Here is a 17,168-nt window from a genome sequence, read left to right on the forward strand (position 1 = left end):
GGTCAATCATGATCGGCTTCTGCGTAAACTAGATGACTACGGCCTATGTTCAATGTATTGTAATTGGTTTAGGAGCTACCTTAGCGATCGTGCAAACTGTGTTCGTGTATAGGAATTTATGTCCAAAACCTTTATTTCGTCGTCAGGGGTGCCTCAGGGGAGCAGCTTGGGTCCAATTTTGTTTTTAATCTTTGTGAATGACACTGTACCCTCGGTCAAAAATTCTAAAGTGCTTTTATTCGCCGACGATATAAAGTTGTTTCGTCATGTTAGTTCACATTCTGAATGCACACTTCTTCAAAGCGATGTCGATAACATAGCTAGGTAGTGCTTTAATAATGATCTCCTGTTTAATGAACATAAAACACAGGCTATTTGTCTCTCTAGAGAGCGAAAGCCCCTTGCATTCAGTTATATCTTAGATGGCGTCGTCATCAAACGAGTGTGTGTTGCACGTGATCTTGGAGTTTTTATAGATAAGGCATTGAATTTTAACGATCACGTGTCGGTCACAGGCAACGCATCACTTAGGACATTGGGAGCAATTTCACGTTTCACAAGAGAATTTCCTTCCTATGCATGTATCGTTCGTTTATTCTGTTGTCCAATTCGCTGAAAACTCGAGTTTGCATCTATAGTCTGGAATCCTATAAATGATACAGCATCTTGCTCTATCGAGCGTATACAAAAGCGTTTTACTCGCTTTGTTTTCGATCGTGTTTTTTTTTTTTTTTCGGACGTAAGTTTATTATAAACACGATCGGCGTCTCAAGAGACTTGATTTGTGTACTCTGTTTGACAGACGGTGTTGTCGGGATATCTTGTTAAGTTACACAAACTTGTCAATGGACTTGTAGATTGTCCTGTCTTGTTAAGCGCTGCATGCTTTCACGCCCCACCACGTTCGAACCGCAATCGCAACTTTTTCTATCCATCCACGTTTCTTCACACGTTCCCCCTAATACGAATGCAGCATGATTTTAATAAAGTGGAGTGTTCGCTCCTAGAAATGTTCAGTGACAAGTCAACTTTTCGGCGTAATCTAGAGAATATATTGTTTGCATGACCCCCGTGTTCTGTAAATTTGAGCGTGTGTTTTTTGTTTTTTTCTTGTTTTTTTTTGGGGGGGGAGGGTTGCTGTATCTATATTTTCAGTGGCTTTTCTTTTTTTACCTTATCTTGCTTGTCAGATGTCGCTATATGTTCTATGTTTGTTTTGTGAGTTCTTTTTTTTTTGGGGGGGGGGGATAGCTATGTTTTCTCTGTGGTTATACTTTTGACTTGTCAACATTTGCTGTGTACCACACAAAAGGCCCGGTGCTGTTTGTGGACACAGAAAATGAAGACTATTATTATTATTAGTAGTAGTAGTAGTATTTGTACTAGTATTATTAAAAACAAGAAAACACGAGAAACCTCTGACCATTCGTTACGTCATAAGAGGATCTTTCGGCCGGCAAGAGTGCGTCGTCCGTGTGGGCAGCAAGCTTGCCTGGTATATTCCCGCGCACTGGCACCAGTCGTGACGTTTTCTTTCCAACCTTTTTGAAAATAGCAAAAGTGCGTGTTCATAGCTTTGATGGGCTCTGGAGATGCGCGAGAGCGCAAATTCCCAAATTGAGCTTGTTCGGCCGAGCAGCCAAGCCAATCCAGTAGGAGTAAGCGGTGCAACTGATTTGTGGGCGGGTGTTAAAGCGGGCAGTTAGCTCCACCTAAATTGTGTCTTGGTACGTTTACACCTGAGAAGAAATCCGCTGCCGCGGGAGCGGATCCGCTCCCGGCGGCGGCGGCGACGAGCGGGTTGCGTTTACATCTGTTTCCTTCGAGCAGTGGCGGCAGCGCCGGCTGCGGCAGCGGTTCCCGTAACGTCTCGACAAATATGACGAGAAGGCGCGAGAGTTCCCGCCTCGGCTCTCTCTCTCCCGGGCGTTGCTGCTCCCGGAAGAACGCGTACTCGTGACGTAGGCAGCGTCGCGCCGCGCAAGAATGTCACATCCGGTCAGCGAAACGCCTCGTTCGGCGGCAGAAATAGATCCCGGACCTAAACGGCTCGCCGCCGCGTTTTCCGCCCAGCGTTTCGCCCCAGCGGCAAAAGCTGGGCGGATTCGCTGGCGGATCCGCAAGTGTAAACGTACCATAAGAGCGTAAATATTGCGCGATTTTCTTTTCTTGTGGAAACATTACCAAAATTACGCGTCCCATACATGCTCTCAAAAAACAAAACTTTACTTTTTTCATTCCAGTGTTTTCTATTTTTTAGTCCTGATGAGCCGAACGTACGTTAACAAGCGCCTCTTTTTTTTTTTTTTTTGCTTTTTTCTTTACCATAACTTTTTGAAGAAGTCAACAAGAACCAACCCGAACTGCTAAATCTTTTGCTGGTTAAAACGCGTGTCATAAAACACCTGTGGAAACGATGGCAGCATGCGCATCTACTTGCACGCAGTAGCTTTCACTCTCCAGAAAAAAAGCATAGCTATCATAACTAGGGTGCGTATTTTCCGGTTTTAACCGAAAAACACCGTTAAACAGCCGTCCGTGACGAAAATACAAAATCGGTTGAAACCGAAAAACACCGGTGGTTGGATATTTTCGCCCTGGTTAAAACCGAAAAACACCGGTCGTTGCACGTTTCCGACCTACCCTGTTGGAAAATATCGATGATGGAAAGATGACGGAAAAGGCTCATACAAGCGTAACCGTAATATGGGACATCCTATACAAGCGAAAAAGGCTGCTCCAGTATAGTGGAATAAGGCGGAACGATACAGGTAGGCGGAACCATACAAGCGTGTCGTATTATGGGACATCCTATACCAGCGTAGTGGATTAAGGCGGAACCATGTAGGTGGACGGAACCATACATGCATAACGTAATATGGGACATTCCATACCAGCAAAAAGGCGATACCAGCATGGTGGAGCCATATGGCTCCAGCATGTTGGTTTCGCCTTTTCACTGTTGTACAGGGCGATTTAGTTTTAAGCTTTACATGTATGTTTAGAAAGGTCGTGAAAGCTAAATTAATGCGGTTTGTGCAGGCGAGTTATACGGCCAGGCGTACGTAGTATAGGGACCTAGTCGTAACGATCAGTCAGATAATTAAATACAATTTGTTAATCAACTTTTTAATTAGTGAAAATGAAAATATGGTTTCAATTAGAAACTTACTGAGTCATTGAAAACCACAAAATCAAGTTTTTTTAGAAGGATATAATGCAGGGGTAGCGTTTTATGCGTTCTGTAAAAAGCTTTATTTGGATGAGTTTCTAGGTTTCAGTTTCTTATCAGAGCTCATCTCTGCGCCCACGGTCCTGTTCCCCAGGGGCTTAGACACGCAACACACGTGCGCCTTGCTTCCCTTCATCCTACGAGGGAGGCGAGGGGGCGGCTTCGCACTGCGGCCACCGGGCAGCTGGACCGCAGGTGCAAAGATGCGCTCTGGTAAGAAACCGAAGTCTGGAAACGCGTCCAAATTGACCATTTTTTTAGAACGCCATAAAATGCTACTCTTGTCTTATATGTTTACAAAGAAAATTGATTTAGTGTGTTTTGATGATGCTTAGCAAGTTTCTAATTGGAACCATGGGTCTATTTTAACTGATTAAAAATTTCACGAACATACTATACTTAAAGAGAGGCTGAAGCAGTTTTCTATTTGAGAAGACTTTTAAATCTTCTTCATTCGACCTCCAGAATCTCAAATATCAAAATTATTTGCTAATTTAATTAATCGAGGCTGCATAGTCATTTTTAAAGCGCTGTGAAAGCACTTCCCTAGAGAGCGACGTCACAAGAGCAGCTTTCAAAATCTTTGTTCACGCATCTTCAGCGCCTATCAAAGCTATGCACGCACATGCTATTTTTTAAAAGGGCAGAAAAATGTGTCACGACTGGTGCCAATGCCGGAGAATATACCTAGAAAACTTGCGATTGGACAAGCGGCCCTTAAGCGACACACGCTTGGCGGCCGAAAGGTCTTCTTACGATGTCACTGTTGGTAGGATGTTTTTGTGTGTTTTCTCACGTTTAGTTATATCTTTGAGGAAAACGAACGGGATATTCAGATTCGCGAAACAAAACTACGCTAGAATGAACCTCCATCTAGTTTTCTGAAAGAAGTCTGGCACATCTCTGTAATAAGCCGACGGATCATTACAAATTAGCCTTTTATACTATGTCGCCCTGGCCATATAACTCACGTGCACAGCTTTTACGGCTTTTTTAAAAAAATCTGTGAAACATAGAAAAAAACACTCTGTAGAATGTCCCCCAATACGATACGATCGTATGGTTCCTTCCCCGCTTGCATTGTTCAAGAAAGACTTGTGGACATCCAGCATTTCATTGGAATGCTGGATGTCAGCGAGTCTCTACATCAGTGAGTGGTTTCAAACAAGCATGATGTTTGCACACCAGTAAGCTCTTATCCGAGGCTCACCAGGAGCACAAGAGCAGAGGCGAAATGTCGTGACCTGGTAAATTTGGTTGCAGGTATTTATTTTTACAAGAACTGCATGCAGCAAAGCTTAACTTTGCTCAAAAGAAGATTATTAAAAATTCAATACTGAACAATGGTGTCCCTTGAGCTGTCAGACCAAACTCCCACTCTTGCCACTCAGGAGTTCCTAACTTGTGCGTAGAGGATCAGCACAACCCAGATTTGTGCTGCGAGCGCACCTGCAATATAAAAGTTGAATAAACATGAGATGAAATATGAGACGTTTACAATTCTCTGTAACGTGAAATTAGAGCACAGATCTTGAAGAGGAGGATGGGAGGGTATGCCCCTCCTCCCCCTCCCCTCCTCCTCTTCTGCTCCCTCCCATTTAGCGGGAAATTTCCCTGAATTTAGCGGGAAAATTTCCCCACTAAATTTAGCTGGTTAAGTTTCCCCCTAAATTTAGCGCACAAATTGATGTCACATGACCTCAACACAAATGCAGTTTTTCCGCTAAAAGTAGCGGGGAAAATGACGTCGCATGACCGTGTCACGTCATCCATAAAAAAATTCAGTTTCTCAGCTAGACTTAGCGGAAATATTAACGTCACATGACCACAACATTAATTCAATTTCCTGCCAAGTTTAGTTGGGCGGTTACGCCGACAGCGACGCCGCAAAACGCGGAAACGGGTGCTAAGAGCTGCGCTAAAAACTAAATGCATCAGGTGAAATAAAGTGAACATTAGAGATACTGTAAGAAAAAGAAGAGAATCTAAGATACCGTTCTCAGATCCTTCCTTTTGTCCGTTCTCAAATGTTTTGATTTCAAGAAATGTTTATCTCTTTATTCATACCCAGAGAACCCCTCCCAGTTTCAGCATGAATGCAATAAATCAATGCAGACTAGACCTTGTAAACAATAATCCACATGAAAATGAATGTTTGCCACATAGTCATGTATGAGTCAGTGGCTAAGATCTCTAAATTCATTTGTATTGAGGAACATTCTTGAATAAAACTTCTGGGCTTCGAATTCAACAGTTTGTACTTCCATAAGGAACACTGTATGGCACTGATTTCTTTTTTTTTGTGACACATCAGAAACAGCACAGCACTGTCATCCTCGCATACCTAACAAGAATTTGTATTTTTTTTTTAGCATGGAAAATGCTATTCTAATGCTCATACAGCATCCTTTAACAAAATTTCCTTTGTAGAGCTTTTTATTGGTTCTTATTTAGCTCGCACGACAGATTCGGTACCTTGAATTCTCACTCGGCATCAACAGTTTTATATATTAATGTAATAGCGAAAGACAAGATGTATGGACTTGAGTACGGCTCAGCAAGCACAGATGTTGAGAAAAGTACTGAAGAAAACTCAAATGTCAAAATAAAAATAAGCTGGAATGTGGATACAATTATGGACATGGTCATGAATACAGTTAGCAGATTCATTATGAAGAATGTGTGTTAGACGCACGCTCAAAGAAACCTGTTGCATCTATATTCATTCAAATTACTTTGCAGAACCCCGCGCTGCAGTCTCAGGTGGGAGTTCGCTGAATGAGTCTACTGAAAATGAGTGTAGACGGAAAAAGCAGTTTGATCTGCGATAATGAGCATTACATAAGTGACATGTCATTATTACTGTTACAGTGCCGAATGTTCCAAACTGTCAGTCGCATCATTCTGTGAGTTCCCTCCGTACATTACAGGGTTTGGCTCTCTCGAATGCTTTGCGAGAAAAATGATGAACTGGAAATATCTAGAGTAGTTCTAGAAAAACTATTTCCAGAATCTTATCTCAGCATCGCAAAGAATATAAAAAGTTTCTAAAGACAAGGTTAGTGCAGGAGTTAAATAAACTAAATACTTTCTTTTTCGAAACCATCTTGCCGTAGTAAACGTATGAAGTTCCCCTAGGTAGAGCTCGTCATTACGGATGATTGTGCCCATTGCGTACCATAAAAATTTAATTTGCGACCTACAATATTTACAAACTCAATTAACTCTGAATAAGTGGACCACTTGGCATTAAAGATTGGCCTCACCATGACTGTCTGCCAACATCTACATAATAATTTCCATGAACCAATGTATTTCAAGAAAATATTTGGTACGAGCTGCTTAAAACACAATAGCACTTTTTAACAAGTGCTGACTACGTTAGAAAACATGATTGTGCTTTGAAGACGGGGACATAGGAAGGACAGACACCACAGAGTGCTAACTTTCAACTGATTTAATTCAAGAACCTCAGCGTAGAAACACAATGCGTCACCGCACCATATCTCAACCAATCCGTGGCCCTGCCATGGACCGCAAGTACGCCAACTCCTTATCCGCCAAGTCAATTGACGCCACACTGACACAACACATGCCGGAACTATTTATAGCATCAGCCTCCATAATCTCTCTAACAGTCATATCTTTGTGCCTAGCAAAAACAGTAGACTGAGCAAATAATGGTTTGCACTCGCAGTCATGATCTGTCGTGTCACTGTCATGACTGCGGGTGCAAACCATTATTTGCTTCGTCTACTGTTCTTGAGAGGCACAAAGATAGGACTGTTAGCGAGATTATGGAGGCTGACACTATAAATAGTTCCGGCACAAGTTGTGTCAGTGTGGCGTCAATTGACTTGGCGGATAAGGAGTTGGCGTACTTGCGGTCCGTGGCAGGGCCACGGATTGGTTGAGATGTGGTGCGGTGACGCTGTGTGTTTCTACGCTGAGGTTCTTGAATTAAATCAGTTGAAAGTTAGCGCTCTGTTGTGTCTGTCCCTCCTATGTCCCCGTCTTCCAAGCACAATCATGTTTTCTACCACACTTTTTAACACTAATAGAAAGCCTGTAGTGGGCCACAACTTAAGCAGTTTTCACTTCATTATAAAGAGCAATCACACATATGTGAACCATGAGTATAGGCCTGCACTAAATTTTTTTCTTAAGCTGAACGTGCTATGCTCTGTTTACTATATAAATCTTTGCAGAGCTAACAATGTGCAAGTTCCTGTTTTTTTATATTTCACATGTCCCGACTGGTGGGTGTGGTAGGGACATAAGATTGATGACACCAACGAAACACAATGATTATTTTAAGAATTTGTTTGGGTATAGCACGAGCAAGGCGATCTGCGGGAAGTTATTTCTGTGACACCGTCGAACCTACATCTGCGGGCTTTAAGTTCACATGATAATCATGTCTGCAGACTCCTTTTTGTAATTGGAATTTCATCCAACCCAAGATTTGAATGTTTTTTTTGCATTTTAGGCTTAGTAGTGCTTTTGCTGTTCTATTAATAGGTAAGAAAAATGCTTATTTCAAGTGGCATACCTAACACCTGGTGGCACGAGGACTCCCCTGTCGTGACGCTGATCGAAAGTCACAGGCAGGGAGATACTGCGATGCTCTTGTTGCTGGGATTACCTCCCCCATGGTCCTGGCCAGACCACAGAAAAAGATTGAGTCCAAGCTTGTGACCACTAGGATCTCCAGATCTTGAGGCACCCAAGTAGCTGAAAATAAAAACAAATCACAATCAAGTACTTGGCAGAGTTACATTAGAATGGCTAGCATATTCTTTCGTGATCAACACATAGATCCTCTTATTTTAGTCATAGTCACCCACCAGGACACAGCTACGTAGGCGTTAAAATGATGGGTACCGAATTTAGGCGAATGATCAAATGCATTCATTTAACCCCCTTTCGCCCCAACCTGAGAGACTTATGTCAAATATTCACATTCAACTGTAAAGACTACAAATAAAACTACTACTGCAATGCAAAGCCGTATAGTGGGAGAGTTTAGCCAGCGGGTATGGCAACGAAGGCGCCGGAGAGGAGGAAAGGGAGGAGAACGCCGAAGGAGGGATAGAGAAGGCAGCAAAGAGGCAAAGAGATGACCGCCATTTTGACGCAAAGCTGTCGGCACGGAGCACTGTTGAGGCTATGAGTCGTCTGCTACGGGCTTATTTTTTTTTTTTTTGCCTAAATAAAAGTGCGTTCAAACATAGAGGAACTACTTTCTTTAGGTTTTTAAGCCACCGAGGAATAACACTATATCATTTTATTGCCAGAGCCTGCCAAATAAAAGGAAAGAACCGAAATTTGAATATCGATCCCATGCCGGGCGAATGAATGAAAATGGCGGCCCTCCCCGCTCAGCTGGGAGCAGGCTAGAGTTCACGCGCATGCGCTCACGCCTCTTGCTCTGTGCCGCGGGCTGATCAGCTCACTCGGAAGGAAGACGTTACGGCAGCGAAATCATAGACTGCCAGACTCTCCCCATATATGGCTCTGCTGCAATGGAAAGATCTTCCTACCCTCGTGCTCAGCGAGTGTCGACTGTGGATACAACTCCAGTTCATACACTCGCTGAACATGAGGGTAGAGTGTACCACCAGAGGGCAGGTGTCTGTATACAAAGAGTTTAGTTGGCACACCAAGAGGCTAACGAATAAGAATGGGTACTACTCTGAGCAAAATGCCAAAAAAGCGTGGATCTCGGCTTGACACTAACAGCGGCACACAGTATCTATTTTACTGACAAAGGGGTACTAAATCATTACTTTCAGCTACCTAACTAAACTAAATATTCTTCCCGGCTTGCATTTTAGGAAAATCTCTAAATTTACAAGAACTACTAAGACAACGGCTAAAAAAAAAAAAAGCAATGGCAAAACCAGCAATCGAATTCGCCTGCTCTCCAGTAGCACGACATCTAAGGCAGGCAGACCTGCAGAATGAGCAAGCAGTTTAAAAAACAGAGTATGTCCTATGTATAATTTTTTTCTTTGCTGCAAAGCAAGCGCTGGAAGGAGGTTTCACGACATTAACAAAATTTCTTGCAATCAGTTGAGAACAAATTACAGCAGTGAACTTGTCCTTGCTTCTGGCATAACGTTTTAGTGTTGCCCATGGAAACTTACATAAATTTGTAAATAAAAACAAAAAACACTAACCTTCATGAAAAAATCTGTAACTTTGGCAAAGAAAAGTTACCTTGAACAAAATATGTACAATACAGTTGTACAGCGTCCATTTGTGTGCTTAACCAATTTTGAGGCAAATCGGCGACAATGAAAAGAAGACGTTTGAGTACAATTAAGGGAAAGACAGAAAGGATGCATACCTACAACAAAAAAAATTTAGAACGACCACGGGCAGGAAACTCTGGTGAGGCTCTCGGAGCGACTCCCTGATATGGGCCTGCGCAGACCAGAGAACAAGATCGGTCAGAGCTTGCAGCCGTAAGGTGCTTCATACCATGAAGTTACAGAAGCGGGTGCAATTGGAAGCAAAGTGCATTTCATTTCTCTGAAAAACTAAGAGTTTAATAGCTCGTATGCATTCATAAGGTGATACAGTCATGAATGCACAGACTTTTCAATGCAGCGCTATATCACCAACTTGTTAACCATGCCGGGCAACACTAAAAACTGAGAGCATTATTTTAAAGTATCTCAGCTTAAAGTTAACCACGACAGAAGCTTCAAGCCATCCTTGCAAATTCAGTGCACAAAGCAAGCCATGTGACCTTCTAGTTGGACGCCATGGTACGTCTAGCTTATAATCATGTGTCATGCTGTTTTAGCTGCAATGGCTTGTAGAGTCAAAAGTGGTCCAGCTTAAAGAGACTAAAAGTATAGACGTTTATGAGTGGGGCCCTCACCTAGTCTGCAGCTACATTGCGAAATAGGACAATCCAACCGGGATGTTTGCTGCCTGTAACCACACGATCAGCTTGTGCCCAGCGATTGTTCCGAGCTGAATAGATATCCTCGACAGTGCCATTATTTGACAAGCAGTTCTATGAATGTTAAACATGATTGACTTACAGAGAGACTCCACCTCAACAACTAATGACTTGGGATACCTAACTGAATACTGATGTATCAACTAAATGCAAAACAATTACCTGAAGCATTAAATTTTTCAAGAGGCTGGGTCGGCTCTGCATTAAGTTGAAGGAGTCGATGCGTAATAGGACAATACAAACAAAAATATGCCTTAGAATTCCTTTTGCACCCCCAAAATGATGCGTTTTTGAAGGTAAGGTACACAATGTTCTTGATTTAGAAAGTGCCTCAGCTGTACAAATGCATATGCAATAAGGGCACTTGCCAAGCCTATTCTACTCAGCTCTGTGCAGGTTAAGCTAAGTTAGAGTATAGAAGTACACGCTCACTGACACCATCAGAAAGGCAGGGAGAAGTCTCCGTTGTTCCACCTCCAGCCCGTCTGCTACCTTCAATGACGTTTCAGCGCCTGATGAGCCTGGAGCGAGCTCATCTGTCCAAAGCGGGGTGAAAAGCACAAGCACGTGCTGGAGGACGCCCAGCCATTCTCTTTTTGTCATCGGCTATACTACATATTTTTAGTAAGACATATTTTTAAGTGAGGAAAAGTACTCCAAATATGCAGTCCACCTTAAAGATAACAACAGTTGCCATTCACCATTTTCCAAATAAGTGCTCCCACCTATCGTAACATCTACACATATGGTACGTGAGTAGGTTCAGGACTGAGAGGCTAGAAAACGAAGCACTCACAAGGCTTGTCTGGCCCTTCCAACCATGCGGGTACATTCGTTGCAAGTTCCCGATTTGTAGACAAAATGATTTAGAATGAGCAAATTTTGTCTACGCCCGAGGTAGAACATTGAATTGCGATTCCCCCATATTGTGCGAACCATCCTTCAAACTGCGGTACCACCTGCAAATGAACTATGTTGTGCTGCGGCACGCGTCCATGCTGCCTGCTTCAGAGGAAAACCACTGCTCCTGTTGAAGACGACATCCCACAGTGTACAGGCAACAATGTTTAACGAACTAAAACAAAATTGATATCATTCAATAGACACAGATAGGCTCACAAAGTGTCGACACCATGATTGTTGTTGTTGGTTTTACTCTTGCATACAAACAAAAGTGACTTCCTCTCTCCTCCGATGTACAGTAAAACCCCCTTATCTTGGTGGCCCCTATTTCTTCTCGAATAGGTCACAGAGGACATAATCGCAGCCACTGAATTCCGCAAAATTACAGGCCACGAAAATTAAAGGGTCGCCAACATTAAGGGGTTTACTGTTCTTCTGAGTGTCACATGATGTTAACATTTCAAGGAGGCTGAAGGTATTGCTTTAAGAAAAAATTGACCTATGAAAAAAAATGCCCTTCTCCAGGTTAGGCACACCGAGGTTCTTTTGCACTACCTATAAGGCGGCAAGTTTGTTTCGGCAGAGCTTTTGGTAAAACGGAGTCACAAAAGTAGCTATACTTGGCGTCAACTATTTTGTGCTGCATTATTAAGCTAGAGTAAATTCCACAGTGTTTCGGCACAGCGCTGTTTGTTGCGAGAGCATATGTGGTTTATTGCTGCATCCCATTTGCATGATCTAGAGACACTAGCGCTGACAGAGTTGGAGCACTCCAAATATTAACAGCCGACTGTAGAAGCATTGAGAGATGCACACATGCGAACTGTGCATTACTTAAAGGTGGATTCGAGCAAAGGTAAAAACAATATCTATACTTACGGCGGCCATACTTGCCTTTCCCAAGCACGACCACTTTTCCCTCGGTAGCACCATCCAGTAAGAAGCACCAGCAACACGCCCATGAGACGCCGCCGACTCCTGGATTGAATGACGACCCGCCTGAGGTCTTGGAAGGAGATCCGGAACACTGCTTTAGGTCAGATGTTGTATCTGGTGGGGCAGGGACTAAAAGTAAAAATTAACAAATTTATCTGAAGCGCTACATTCCTATAGGATGGCAGTATTCCTTTTAGGCCAGTGATGCGCTTTAATCATACACAAATGGTTGGTTTATATGATGAACCAGCAGCCCCTATTTTGCTTAAGTGTAACGCAGTGTCTAACGTTACGTCCGACGGAACCCGAAATAAAAATTAAAGTTACGCCCAACGTAACTGTCAAGCATTCGAGTTACGTCCGACGTAACCCAAAATAAAAATTAAAGTTAACATATTTACTCGAAAATAGGTCGAAGCCTATTTGTTGGACCCACCGAAAATAAAAAAATAAATAGTTCAAATATATGTCGACCTTTTTTTTTTTTTTTAAAAAAAGGGGGGAAATTTTGGGCAAAAGAAACAAACCTTTATTTACATCACTCTCAGCTAAATCACGGGGCGATGCCCAAAACTTAATCACCGTCAGAACTTCTGGATATGTCATCGTCGTCCGAAGCTTCGTCAGCTTGGTAGACATCCTCGCAAATTCGCAACAATACTTCGCTGACACCGTGGTAAAATGACGACAAGAAACGAAACAAGGTGCGAAGCGACGAAAGACGAACTACAAAGACGCAAGCAAAGCCGCCGTGTCGCCATGAGCAACACGCGAGCCGAGCCGCCTCAAACAACAAACAAAAGTAACTTCTTAATCTTTTTTTTTTTTTTTTTTTTTTTTGTGCGCGTTTGCGAGGATGGAGGGCAAAGTGCATGGCGCATCGCGTTTCTTTCCTTCCCCGTTGCCCAGCAAGGGGAACGGTAGTGGCTAGAGGCGCGATGGCGCAACCAGGCGCCCGAGAGGCGCGCGACAGCGGCACCTGCCACCGCGGTTGTTTTCGTGCACCAAAAGCGTTTTGAAACAAGAAGCGGCGCGGCTCTACGGCAACTCCGGCTCGGTGACTCGATAGCTCCATGCCTCCGGTAGGGTCGCAAAATTTGGTCGCGAATGTAGGTCAAAAGTCTTTAATCGCAATTTCCGAAAAAAAAAATGGTCGATTTATACTTGAATGAACACGGTAGTCAGCCGCGCGACGAGACACACATTATGAAAGCGATTGGTGCGAGCGACCAAGGCGATGAGCGACGTTTTGAGAAGCCCAAGAACCGAGCGGCGCAAGCAGCGAGAGTGAGAAATCTTCGTCGCTCGGCGCCGGCACTCGTAGCTTCTCGCCGTCGCTCGTCTCGTTGATCGCTATATTGCTTACATGCCATTCAGAAAGGCGCTCTAAGCGCTTACCATTGCATTGGGACCAGCCTCGCATCCAACCGTAACCAGTCTTGACTTTTTTTTAAAGCCGCCGAGGTAGAAGTTAACATCGTACATGCATCGTTTTCAAGCATGGCTCCTCGTTCATTGCTCGATTTATATTTTCCGTATATGACAAACCGCAATGAAGCACAATTATTCTAGTTCAAAATTGTTACGAACACTTGGCACGCATGCTTACACTGTAGCGCACCTAACGTAATTTAAAAGTAGAACGAAAACGGGACGAGATTCGCTTACCGCTTCACGGAGACAGACGTCTTCGGATCCTAGGCCTCACGGCCGAAGTGGGAAGTCGCCTGCTGTCCGGCGATCGGACGAGTCGAGCCGGCCTGACACAGGTTGACCACGCCTGGTTGAACTATGAGAGGCGCCGTCGAGTTGAGAGCCAGAGACGCAGTAGAAACGGACCGTAAAACATCTGTCCCCCAAAACGCAGAACGAGCCAGCGATGCCAAAACCGCCAAAACCACTACGTCGCCATCTCCGCGACGACCGGAAGCGTGGAAGCCGGGAAGTCAGAAAAGGCGCGACAGCGGAAGCGACTGGGCGGAAGCTTTACGTTTCGGTTTCGCTTTTCTCCGACGCCGGGTTTGCGGCTGGTAGCGACGACGCGAGGGGCCACGAAAAGACGCCGAGTTGGCCGAGTACGAGTCACGGCCCACGATACGAGCAACGGGCCGTTTGCCGCTGTCGACCGGCGATGCGGTATCCGCGGCTTGGTGTCACGATCGGTTTGTTGCCGTGCACGCTGACTCAAAGCTCGAAGTTACGCAGTTCCGTTCCGGCACCAGCCGCACCACGTTTTCCGGTGCATCGCACGTGGAGGCCTTTCGACGCATTTAGTGGCCGTAAAGATGGTGCCCGCTGTCTTCGGTGCTGTAGAAGAAGTTGCGAGACGGAAGAAGCATCGAAACCAAGGCGTTTAGGACTCCAGGCCGGGCCGCCGGTTCACTCTGAACAAGAGGCGACATGTGTGCGCACGCTTTGAGGAAGCCTCCGCGTTTCGCCGCGCCAGAACTCGCCGATCGCGACCGTACCCCGAGTCCGAGAGGCTCTTGCGCAGCCGGGAACGGCACCGAGGTAGGAGCTGCTCGTTCTGCGCTACCATGCAGTGCTCAACAGTGCTCGGGGCTCTCGGTGTCGTTCGTGCTTGCACCGATCTCTTTGTGACCCCTTCGGACACGCAAGTCGTACTTCGCAAAGGTTTGGACGGGGCCGCCCACACCGAGCAGCTCCGCTATATTCCGCTTAGTTATGATCACAATAAAAGCTTGCGTTTGTTCTCGGGAAAAAAATTGCGGGACCGCTCTCCGCGCCGCCGACGAGATTGGCCGCCTCCATGTTCTCAGCTGTTCACTCGCTCCCGCAGCGAGCGCCTTCCGATAATCCTCCCCGTTCCAAAATGCGATGCGATCTCCGTTTACATGGGCTGAATGAATGCGCACTCGACATCTCGATCCACCTCTGTCTAGCGACTTTAATGCGATGCGCTTTGCGCATTATGCCGTTTACATGACCGCATATGGAATGCGGCAACTAAATTCAATACGACTAAGTCGCATTCATGTAAACGCGGCTTATGTTCTTTTTCGACATGTATGGTGTATGTAACGATACCGGTGGTAAACGATGGACGTTATGTTGGAAGATCGCGGTCGTCTTTCTGCATGTATGATTTGAATATAACGGTGGGGTGTGGTATAAGCGTTTTTTGTTGGAAAGATGGCGGTCGCCTACGTCATCGGCCGCAAAATCATACCAGCACACCGAATCATATCGGCAAGCAAACTGGCTGCCAGTATAGACAGACCCGGAGCCATAGCGGTGCCGGTATCTCCAGTTATGCAGAAAGCCGAACCAAACTAGCTGCATACATAATAACAAGAAATTATGGTGGTGTCATACCCGAACTGTACAAGCAGCAGGTTTGTTTCTTGCACGTTTTTCCAATAGGGTAGCGAAACCCTTTCCCTAGAGTGATGCCAACTGCCGGTTTCCCTTTCCCACACCCTCTTCCACCGCCATTTTGCGGAGGGTCACTACCAGTTCGGCCGACCCTCGCGGAAGGGCCAAGCGTGGATTAAGGCCGAGCGAGCCGGAACTTCCGAGTGCGGGGGCTAGGCCGACGACTGCGAAAGGGCCGGGAGGGGTGTCGAGGCCGAAAGAGGGGGGAAGGCCGAGCACAGCGGCAAGGCTAAGGGAGGCGAAAAGGCCGAGAACGGGTGTGGGGATCAGAGCAATCAGGACACGCGTGGCTACTCCGGCGTCGCGGGAATCCGTTGAAAAGAAGACCGATAGATGGCGCGCCCTGTTTTCGCTCCTGTTTTTTTTTTTTCTTTTCTTTTTTTAACGCACAGTTTATTAGCAAAACTTTCATAAGGAAAAATATGAGGGAAACCAACCCCTCCTGGGTTTCGAAACCCAGGACGGGTTGGTTTCCTTAATATTTTTAATTGTAAATCCACTCGCTAGGTAGGCCAACAATAGCAGACCTCTTATCCGCTAGGCCATTGACGCATGAGGGATTTCGTGTCAACTTTTTAGGAATATAAATAGAAAAAAAACGAGAATGCATACCTCCTGTTTTTGTTTTTTTTCATTTCTTTCTATTACGAATTTTAGCAATCACAAATATACTTGCCGCAGCTAAAGGACTGCAAGATGTTTACTTTCAGTCGTGATTAAAACCTGTTGAGTCCCGCTACGACACCAGAATCAAAATTTTGTAATCGGTGCGAGAACAGTAGCCGTGGTTCCAGCCGGCCCCCACGTGCCCAGGCATCACTACTCCATGGCCGATCGCACCGCTGAAGTATCGTATCGAACTTGCAAAAACGGTCTGCTAAAACTGAGGGATCACGGATCGCAAAGCATGCTTGGAAGTCACTACACACTAGAGTCACAGCTCTATATAACGACTGTAGAAGTCACCTGCGTCGCAGACGGAATCTGCGCGAGGAAGACCGGTGATTCAGTCCAGCGAGAACGCGCTTGAGAGCGGACGACAAAACGTATCACTCCCGCAAATAAAAAAAAAGAAAAAGAAAACATAACATAGTGCGTTATCTTTTAGACGATTACTGCGCCCCAACTTCCAAGCAGCACACCATTGTTTGACCAAATAGGCCCGCAACTGTCAAACATTGGCTCCAATGTTGGCCTATAATGTTGATTTTCTCGAAACCGCTACCCGATCCAACGTTAGACCATTAAGTAATGCCAATGTAGGACCACGATTCAACCAATATTTAGGCTAATATTGAACCATCATTTATGCCATCGTTGGACCGCCTTTTAGCCAAGATGTAAGCCCAACGTTGGGCCATAATTTCACCAACACCTGAGCCATCATTGGACCACTATTGATTGTGAATCCTACAACCAATATTGGCATCAAAGTTTAATCATTGGCTTATCCAATATTAGCTCCCAACCTTATGCTTTGGCTATTTAAATTTCGACATCCGATTTCAAGCGCAGGTTGTACTATTTTCGGCAGCCATTTTAGCACACATGCAGCTCTCTTTTCAGATGTATTTATATTGGTGAGTTGAACACTACATATATACATCTGAAAAGAAAGCTGCAGCAAACAAGCCACATTCACTGTGGAAATATTTTATCGCATCCAGGTAAATTTAGAAGCATGCAATTCAAAGTGTACCGTGAATACATTTTATTAAGTATTAC

The sequence above is a fragment of the Ixodes scapularis genome, unplaced genomic scaffold, assembly GCF_016920785.2.
Source record: "Ixodes scapularis isolate PalLabHiFi unplaced genomic scaffold, ASM1692078v2 PGA_scaffold4__175_contigs__length_147842914, whole genome shotgun sequence".
Classification (NCBI taxonomy): domain Eukaryota; kingdom Metazoa; phylum Arthropoda; class Arachnida; order Ixodida; family Ixodidae; genus Ixodes; species Ixodes scapularis.